Raw genomic sequence first — 9,637 nt, 5'->3', positions numbered from 1 at the left:
TTGGAGCCTCCAAGATTCTTTAATAAGATTTAAAAAAGCACTAGGGGCTCCCGTGAAGCTTTAAGTCTGAATTAACGCCAAAACCCTAGGGCTCCACAAGAGTCTTTCAAATTCCCCTAAGCAAAAAAAAAAAAAAAACCACTGGTCGCCCCAAGGTTATTTAATAATCTTTAAAAAAAACTAGTTGCTTCCGAGAAGCTTTCAGACTGAATCAAAACCAAAAACGCTAAGTACTCTTAAGATTTTTTCACAGTCCCTTAAATGAAAAAAAAACATTAGAGGTCCCCGGGAAGCTGTCACAAACTTTTAAATGAAACAAAAAGAAACTGGAAAGGTCTCCAATATTCTGTCTTATTCTGCTAAACGAAGCACCTGGGGCCCCCAAGAGTCTTTACTAATCTTTAAAAAAGATTAGGGCTCTTTAAGATTCTTTCACCATTCTTTAAATAAAAAAAAGTTTCAAGATTCCTCTAACGAAAATAAAACATTGGTGGGTTAACAAGATTCTTTAATGTTCTTAAAAAAAAAATAGACACAATTATTTTGTTTGTGAATGGTTGGTGTTAATGCAGTATCATTATTTGAAATTTCAAGAAACTTAAAGAATTTTGGCGCTCCAAGTGTGCTTTTCTTAAAGAATTTAAAAATAATCTTGAAGCCTTTAGTGTTGCTTTAGGGTGACGAAAACGAGAGACCTACTTTTTCATATTTCAGGAACCATGAAACGTCAATAAAAAGCATTCTACGTTTACTTAAGTATTTGAAATTTTTTCGGTGTTGTAAGTCGCCAGTTTTCGATCCAAAGCTGAAAACCTCCTCACCGTTCTCGCTTCTCGCAATTCGGCGTTCAAAGGTCGCCTCTCCGCGGGGTGTCGCTTTCACGGCGCAAGGGTGCGCTGCAAACAATGTCATTGTAAATCTGCAGGGAGCAACTCCTATTGAGACATCAACTTGTTTATGATATTGTTGATTTTTTATCGGCGCAGCTCCTCGCCGATCGAACTCTCGGCCTATACTTATAAGGACAGAATCGTGGAAAAACGCACTGCAGGTTTCTGGACTTTTTTCTCTCCTTCTTCAGCCACAACGTCAACAAACAATCGCGCACACAGTCATTTGTTCCGTCAGCTTCATGCACAATTTGTTCAGCGATCGGAAGAAAAAGCGAGAGGCGAAAGGTCGCCGAGACGAAGTTTCCACGCAGAACGAAAAAATTACACATCTTGGTCCTTCGAGCCGGATGCCTCTAAAATTTCGCGCTCGCTGATTTATCTGTTTGTTTGTTCCGCTTAATTAACTCGGTCCCCGTAAATCAAGCTCCTAATTCCCGCGGCATCGGCGGCGGTTTCGGCGCGGTTCCGCGAACTGCCGCTCCCGAGGTGACCTCTTTACCCGGCCTGCTGGAAAAATCGCGTCCTACGGTAACGGGCTCGGATGTTGTCTATTGTTATTACGTTGTTCGGATATAACATATTTATTTGCTTTATGAGGCCGAAGTCGCTTTGATATTCCCACATACCACGCGGATGTGCTACAAATTGATATTGATTTATGACGAGTTGTACTCGGATGAAATTTAAATGGCAACCGCGGATTTCTTCTTTGCTGAATCGGCGTGTCGGTTAAGGGTCAACGGGTGGAGTTGGCTGAGTCGTAATGACGACATTTCCGCATATCACAGACGCATAAATCTGCTTTAGTAAGGAAGGGTCAAAGAGGGGACCGATAATCCGGAGGAATAGTACAGTTAGGATGCGGAGAGCTGAAATCGCGGACGAGAGGATCGACGACGGGGAATGGGTCGTAGTGTATTGTGGGTATTATACTATGAGCACTGGTGTGGTATAGATGGCGTCTAGAGTTTTTTAAACATTGCTAAGAGCTGTCTATAATAAGTGGATCGCAATAGCTAAAGCTATTACGTTACACCCAAAACAGACATCCTATTAAACGCAGATCATTAATATTACTTCGCGACCGTAAGCTCAGGAAGTATTGTCATCGAATCCATTGGACGACTGGCTACATTTATGTTTTCTCGACGTTTCATGACCTCCAAAGTACGGTAAAAAGATCTCCCGTTTCCGTTTGTCTATTTGTCTGTCTGTCCGTCTGTCTGTGTCGATTGTTATTAGACAGATAATCTTGGGCGGATTTGAAACAATTTTAGGAACCGGGTGTTTTTTTTTAACATTCTTTGACAGCCCCCCCCTGTCTTAATGTGGAAGAATGTAAAACTATCTTGGGCGCCTCTGTTATTTTATTTAATTAAATCTTAAAAGCCTCTGGTGTTTATTTACTTCAGAAAAAATTGAAACACTCTTGGGCGTTCTTTCTGTCTTAGCTCGGAAGAATTTGAAACGACCATACTAGCTTCTGATTTTTTTTTTTGAAAAATTTGAAACAATCTTAAGAGTCCTTTCTATCTTAGCTTGGATGAATTTGAAACGATTTTGGGTGCCTCTGGTGTTTTTTTCTTGAAGAATTTGAAACGATCTTAAGACCTTGTAAATTTTTTTTTTTGAAAAATTTTAAGCAATCTTAAGTGTCCTTTCTGTCTTGGCTCAGAAAATTGGAAACGATCTTAGCAGCCCTAGGATTTTTTTTTGAAAAATTTCAAACAATCTTGAGAGTCCTTTCTGTCTTAGCTTGGAAGAATTTGAAACGATTTTGGGCGCCTCTGATGCTCTAATTAAATGTCGCGGACCTCTGATGTTTTTTTAGTCTTAGAAAAATTTTAAACATTCTTGAGGACCTCAGGTGTTTTTTCAGGAGGATTTTGAAACAATTTTTGCCGCCTCTAGTATTTTAATTTCGAAGAATTTGAAACAAACTTAGAAACCTCTGATGTTTTTTTTTTTTTGAAAAATGTTAAACAATCTTGAGGGCCTCTGGTGTTTTTTTAGAGAAATTTGAAAAAATTTTGGCCGCCTCTGATGTATTAATTTGGAAGAATTTGAAACAATCTTAGGAGTCTCTGATTTTTTTTGGAAAAATTTGAAACAATCTTGAGAGCCCTTTCTGTCTTTGCTTGTATGAACTTGAAACGATTTTGGGTGCCTCTGGTGTTTTTTTCTTGAAGAATTTGAAACGATCTTAGGAGCCTGTGAATTTTTTTTTTGGAAAAATTTTAAACAATCTTGAGGGTTCTTTCTGTCTTAGCTCGGAATTTGAAATGACTTTAGGGGCTTCAGAATTTTTTTTTTTTGAAAATTTTTAAACAATCTTGAGTGTTCTTTCTGCTTTGGCTCAGAAAATTGGAAACGATCTTCAGAGCCTCAGAATTTTTTTTTTTTAAATTTCAATCTTGAGAGTTCTTTCTGTCTTAGCTTGGAAGAATTTGAAACGATCTTAGGCGCTAGAAACCTCTGGTGTTTTTTTTTTGAAAAATGTTAAACAATCTTGAGGCTTCTGGTAATTTTTTAGAGAAATTTGAAAAAATTTTGGCCGCCTCTGGTGTATTAATTTGGAAGAATTTGAAACAATCTTAGGAGCCTCTGATTTTTTTTTTTGAAAAATTTGAAACAATCTTGAGAGCCCTTTCTGTCTATGCTTGTACGAATTTAAAATGATTTTGAGTGCCTCTTGTGGTTTTTTTTTGAAGAATTTGAAACGTCTTAAGCGCCTCTAAATATTTTTTTTTTGAAAAATTTTTTAAACAATCGTGAGTGTGCTTTCTGTCTTGGCTCGGAGAATTGGAAACGATCTTAGGAGCCTCTGATTTTTTTCTTTGGAAAAATTTTAAACAATCTTGAGAGTTCTTTTTGTCTTAGCTCGGAAGAATTTGAGACGATCCTGGCCGCCTCTGGTGCTCTAATTAAATCTCGCGGACCTCTGGTGTTTTTTTTTTTTTTTTTTTGGAAAAATGTTAAACAGTCTGGTGTTTTTTTGGAGAAATTTGAAAAAATTTTGGCCGCTTCTGGTGTTTTAATTTGTAAGAATTTGAAACAATCTTGGGGGCCTCTGAGTTTTTTTTTTTGAAAAATTTGAACAAACTTGAGAGTTCTTTCTGTCTTAGCTTTGAAAAATTTGAAACGATCTTGGACGCCTCTGATGCTTTAATTAAATCTTGGGAGCCTCTGGTGTTTCTTTTGTCTTAGAAAAAATTTAAACAATCTTAAGGGTCCTCTGGTTTTTTTAAGGAGAAATTTGAAACAATCTTGAGAGCGCTTTCTGTCTTAACTTGGAAAAATTGGTGTTTTAATTTGGAAGAATTTGAAACAATCTTGGGAGCCTCTAAATTTTTTTTTTTTTTTGGAAAAATTTGAAAGAATCTTTAGAGTCCTTTCCGTCTTAGTTTGGAAAAATTTGAAACGATCTTGGACGCCTCTAAAGATTTAATTAAATCTTGGGAGCTTCCGGTGTTCCTTTTGTCTTAGAAAAATTTTAAATAATCTTGGGGCCTCTGGTGCTTTTAAGGAGAAATTGAAACAATCTTGAGAGCCCTTTCTGTCTTAGCTTGGAAAAATTTGAAAGGATCTTCAACGCCTCTGATGCTTCAATTAAATGGTAGGAGCCTCTGGTGTTTCTTTCGTCTTAGAAAAATTTTAAATAATCTTGAGAGTCTCTGCTGTTTTTTTAGGAGAAGTTTGAAAATTTTTTTGTCAATTCTGGTGTTTTAATTTGGAAGAATTTGAAACAATCTTGGGAGCCTCTGAATTTTTTTTTTTAGAAAAATTTGAAAGAATCTTGAGAGCCCTTTCTGTCTTAGCTTGGAAAAATTCGAAACGATCTTGAACGCCTCTGAAGCTTTATTTAAATGTTGGGAGTCTCTGGTGATTCTTTTGTCTTAGAAAAATTTTAAAGAATCTTGAGAGCCTCTGGTGTTTTTTTAGGAGAAGTTTGAAAAATGTTTTGCCAATTCTGGTGTTTTAATTTGGAAGAATTTGAAACAATCTTGGGAGCCTCTAAATTTTTTTTTTTTTTTGGAAAAATTTGAAAGAATCTTTAGAGTCCTTTCCGTCTTAGTTTGGAAAAATTTGAAACGATCTCGGACGCCTCTGATGATTTAGTTAAATCTTGGGAGCCTCCGTTTTCTTTTGTTTTTGGAAAAATTTTAAACAATCTTGAGGGCCTTTGGTGTTTTTAGGAGAAATTGGAAAGAATCTTGAGAGCTCTTTCTGTCTTAGTTTGGAAAAATTTGAAACGATCTTGAACGCCTCTGAAGCTTTAATTAAATGTTGGGAGTCTCTGCTGTTTTTGTTTTATCTTAGAAAAATTTTAAATAATCTTGAGAGCCTCTGGTGTTTTTAGGAGAAATTTGAAAGAATCTTGAGAGCTCTTTCTGTCTTAGTTTGGAAAAATTTGAAACGATCTTGAACGTCTATGAAGCTTTAATTGAATGTTGAGAGTCTCTGGTGTTTCTTTTGTCTTAGAAAAATTTTAAATAATCTTGAGAGCCTCTGGTGGTTTTTTAGGAGAAGTTTGAAAAATGTTTTGCCAATTCTGGTGTTTTAATTTGGAAGAATTTGAAACAATTTTGGGAGCCTCTGAATTTTTTTTTTTAGAAAAATTTGAAAGAATCTTGAGAGCCCTTTCTGTCTTAGCTTGGAAAAATTTGAAACGATCTTGGACGCCTCTGATGATTTAATTAAATCTTGGAAGTCTCCGGTGTTTCTTTTGTTTTTTGGAAAAATTTTAACCAATCTTGAGGACCTATGGTGTTTTTAGGAGAAATTTGAAACAATCTTGAGAGCTCTTTCTGTCTTAGTTTGGAAAAATTTGAAACGATCTTGAACGCCTCTGAAGCTTTAATTAAATGTTGGGAGTCTCTGGTGTTTCTTTTGTCTTAGAAAAATTTTAAAGAATCTTGAGAGCCTCTGGTGTTTTTTTAGAAGTTTGAAAAATGTTTTGCCAATTCTGGTGTTTCAATTTGGAAGAATTTGAAACAATCTTGGGAGCCTCTAAATTTTTTTTTTTTTTTTGGAAAAATTTGAAAGAATCTTTAGAGCCCTTTCCGTCTTAGTTTGGAAAAATTTGAAACAATCTTGGACGCCTCTGATGATTTAATTAAATCTTGGGAGCCTCCGGTGTTTCTTTTGTTTTTTTGGAAAAATTTTAAACAATCTTGAGGGCCTTTGGTGTTTTTAGGAGAAATTTGAAAGAATCTTGAGAGCTCTTTCTGTCTTAGTTTGGAAAAATTTGAAACGATCTTGAACGCCTCTGAAGTTTTAATTAAATGTTGGGAGCCTCTGGTGTTTCTTTTGTCTTAGAAAAATTTTAAAGAATCTTGAGAGCCTCTGGTGTTTTTTTAGGAGAAGTTTGAAAAATGTTTTGCCAATTCTAGTGTTTTAATTTGGAAGAATTTGAAACAATTTTGGGAGCCTCTGAATTTTTTTTTTTAGAAAAATTTGAAAGAATCTTGAGAGCCCTTTCTGTCTTAGCTTGGAAAATTGAAACGATCTTGGGCGCCTCTGTTGATTTAATTAAATCTTGGAAGTCTCCGGTGTTTCTTTTGTTTTTTGGAAAAATTTTAAACAATCTTGAGGGCTTCTGGTGTTTTTAGGAGAAATTTGAAAGAATCTTGAGAGCCCTTTCTGTCTTAGTTTGGAAAAATTTGAAACGATCTTGAACGTCTCTGAAGCTTTAATTAAATGTTGAGAGTCTCTGGTGATTCTTTTATCTTAGAAAAATTTTAAAGGATCTTGAGAGCCTCTGATGTTTTTTTAGGAGAAGTTTGAAAACTTTTTGGCCAACTCTGGTGCTTTAATTTGGAAGAATTTGAAACAGTCTTAGGAGCTTCTGATGCTTTAATTAAATCTTGGTAGCCTTTGTTTTTTTTTGTCTTCGAAAAATTTTAAATAATCTTGAGAGCATCTGGTGTTTTTTTAGGAGAAGTTTGAAAAATGTTTGGCCAACTCTGGTGTTTTAATTTGGAAGAATTTGAAACAGTCTCAGGAGCCTCTGATGCTTTAATTAACCCTTGGTAGCTTCTGGTGTTTTTTTTGTCTTAGAAAAATTTTAAACAACTTGAGGGCCTCTGGTGTTTTTTAGGGGAAATTTGGAAAAAATTTGGTCGCTTCTGGTGTTTTAATCTTGAATTAAATCACCAGCATGGTAAATCCCGAGCTAAATCCTTTTCAATAATGACCCGATTAAAAATTCTTGTATACAGAAAATTAAATGCAAAGAATAAACACTTTCTCACCGCTATAATTTCCCCCAGTTTCCAAAATTGATATAAAATTTTTGATAAAACGTTATTGCTTCTGAACACCGTCTATAAGCAAATTTTTCACATATATTTTAAAATAGAAAAGGTTTCTGACCAGAAACATAAAAAAATCACGAACTTGACCATCGCTTTTATTTTCGTTACATCATTTTTTCCTTTTTTCAAGTTTTGCAGCTGCTTTCTCCTAGAAAATCCATCAAAAATTCGAAATCCCCATCGTTTTATTTTAAATAGCTTTCGCCATCCAAACCTCGTTACCGAAATGTCGCTCTCCGCCAAATACGGTAAATTTACCAATTTAAACCCGCCAACCTGCCTCCACTTCCGCATCGCCTGTCGAACCACCTCACCACACGCGATTTTTCGGCCCCGATCGCATAATTAGAATCAATCTTCTCCATCGTCAAATCACCTCATAATCTCCCAACGTGGGCCGTAATGAGCGTATCGCAAGAGTGGGCCGGCCTTGCGGTAAATGACAGCTAAGAAGAAGCGTTTCGCGAAAAGTGCGCACGTGTGCGCCACCGTCCTTCCGGTACCCCCAATCTCCCGATCCAGCCATCTGCGCGATTTTTTCGGCCGGGTCGCGCCGCAGGAAGCACCTTACCGTATTTCTTGTTCGTGCTCGAAAAAATCCCGGGCCGCTTCCTCTTCCTGGATTTTTTCGACGCGCTGTCGAGATTAGCAAAGCCGGAGCGCACGAAGCGCCGAATTTTGACGAAGTGGGCTGTGGGATTAAGTCCGCCGATTGACGGGCGGTGTATTACGCCTTGAGACGTCGACGTCGATGGAGATGGGAAGAATGCAATTAGCGAGACCTGCAATTATGGAGTGATTGTGAGAAGCGGCGAGAGCGCGGCAAGTGGGTTGGAGGTTAGGAAAAATGGCGCTGGGATGACGTAAGGTGGGGGCGCGACGGGTTTGACATTTGGCAGGGAGACCTATTTTTTCGTAGTCTAGGTCGAGAAAATTATATAACTGAAATTGAAAGTGCGTGAGTGAGTCCGGAGAGTCAAAATTGTGTCCGCTTCTTAAATTTCGAGCGCGCAGGGAGGTCTCGGCGTTGGAGGAGGAATCCGACAAGCAGTTAATTAGCTATTTAATCCTGTACTACCGCAGCTTTGTCAACTTTCTTAATGTGATATGTAATTGTAATTTATTTGTCGCATTCATTCTGCCGGGAGGAATACGCGACTATTTATCTTTGTGGCATTCGGACGGTTTCTCACGATTTAATTACCGCATACCGCAAGCGCTTTCGCGAGGAATTAATTAGTGCGGCACCTGTGCGTTTATTTCCTTGCGCATTTTCGCATTTTCCTCTTTTTGTTACATCGTCACGTAACGACTACATAAACAAGCGACTCCCAACGCACGAGCACTCACGTCACCTCGCCGAAATTCGCCCAATCCGCTTTCGTAATTGAAAATCTCCTAAATAATGGCGTTCTGATTAGCCCGAAAGCCTACGTGTGAACATAAATATGTTAGAACGCAACTTTACAGTACATTATGAATTCTTTTGTATTCGTGTTTCCTTTTTTAGATTCAAATTTCTATATTTCATGAATAGAGTCGCATTTACATAAGTTCATGGCCCCGTCCAACCTGCGCCGACTGAATGAACGAAGCTCGACATGTTCGCTTTGATTTATGACAGTGTCCAGTGACATCAGACACGCTGCCCAAAATCACCACACGACCAACAACAACACCATTTGCATTTCCCGGAGCGGAAACCATGGGCTAAAAAGTTCCCACAGGCCCAGCAGAACTCGCAGCAGCGTAGTGGAGCACCATCTTGTCGAAACACAAACGTTGTATATTTTTAGGCGAATTTATAGATAAATAAAGCGACAGCTACACAGCTTTACAGTCACTTTTATTGGTTTTACGGTTCGGATGTGGCCTGTGGCGCGATTTTTGGCGCCACTTTTGCTCTCCGTGAAAGTTAATCAAATTGTGTGTTATTTTGGTGGCGCGGTGTCTTTCACCTTTAGACTTGATTATATATGTAGATGCGTTCACCTGCCAGGAGGGCAGGTCGGGTCAAGTTGGTGCGCGTGTGGGCGCCACAATGGGCAATCACTCACCATCTCCCGACAATGCAGCGACTCTTCCGTCCAGGAGGGTGTCGCAGGAGGAAAGGCGATGCGCGTACGTGGCGGCTTTCGCAAGCGTCGCCAGAGGTCGTAATCACCAGCTCGTAAATTTACACCTACCCGGAGAAGAATTGAATTTAAATCATCGCCGATTCGGGTTATTGATTCTGATGGGAGAATTATGGAAAAATTCGAGAGCTCGGGTGTGAAGCGGCGAGGAACTGAGCCGAGGAAGGATGGGTTCGTGCAGACGGAGAAGTTGGTTGAAGTTGGAAGAAATTGGCTAGGTATCACCCGGCCTGGTTTGGGACAGTTTTCATCCCATTTAATTCTTTCGTCATTCAAAATTATTCGAAAGCTA

At 38.3% G+C, this 9,637-nt stretch overlaps 1 long non-coding RNA gene across 1 annotated transcript; it reads left to right on the top strand.

Annotated features, from left to right (window-relative positions):
• Positions 1–7,912: 7,912 nt before the first annotated feature.
• On the top strand, positions 7,913–9,046 carry LOC135144091 (uncharacterized). Its single transcript, XR_010282967.1, has 2 exons — positions 7,913–8,660; positions 8,721–9,046. It is a non-coding gene; the product is annotated as an uncharacterized LOC135144091 (long non-coding RNA).
• Positions 9,047–9,637: the final 591 nt, after the last annotated feature.

Source organism: Zophobas morio, unplaced genomic scaffold, assembly GCF_036711695.1.
Source record: "Zophobas morio isolate AGI-343-1 ecotype UQ-CSIRO unplaced genomic scaffold, CSIRO_AGI_Zmor_V1 ptg000081l, whole genome shotgun sequence".
In the NCBI taxonomy this organism is placed as follows: Eukaryota; Metazoa; Arthropoda; class Insecta; order Coleoptera; family Tenebrionidae; genus Zophobas; species Zophobas morio.
This window is presented reverse-complemented; position numbering and strand designations above follow the sequence as displayed.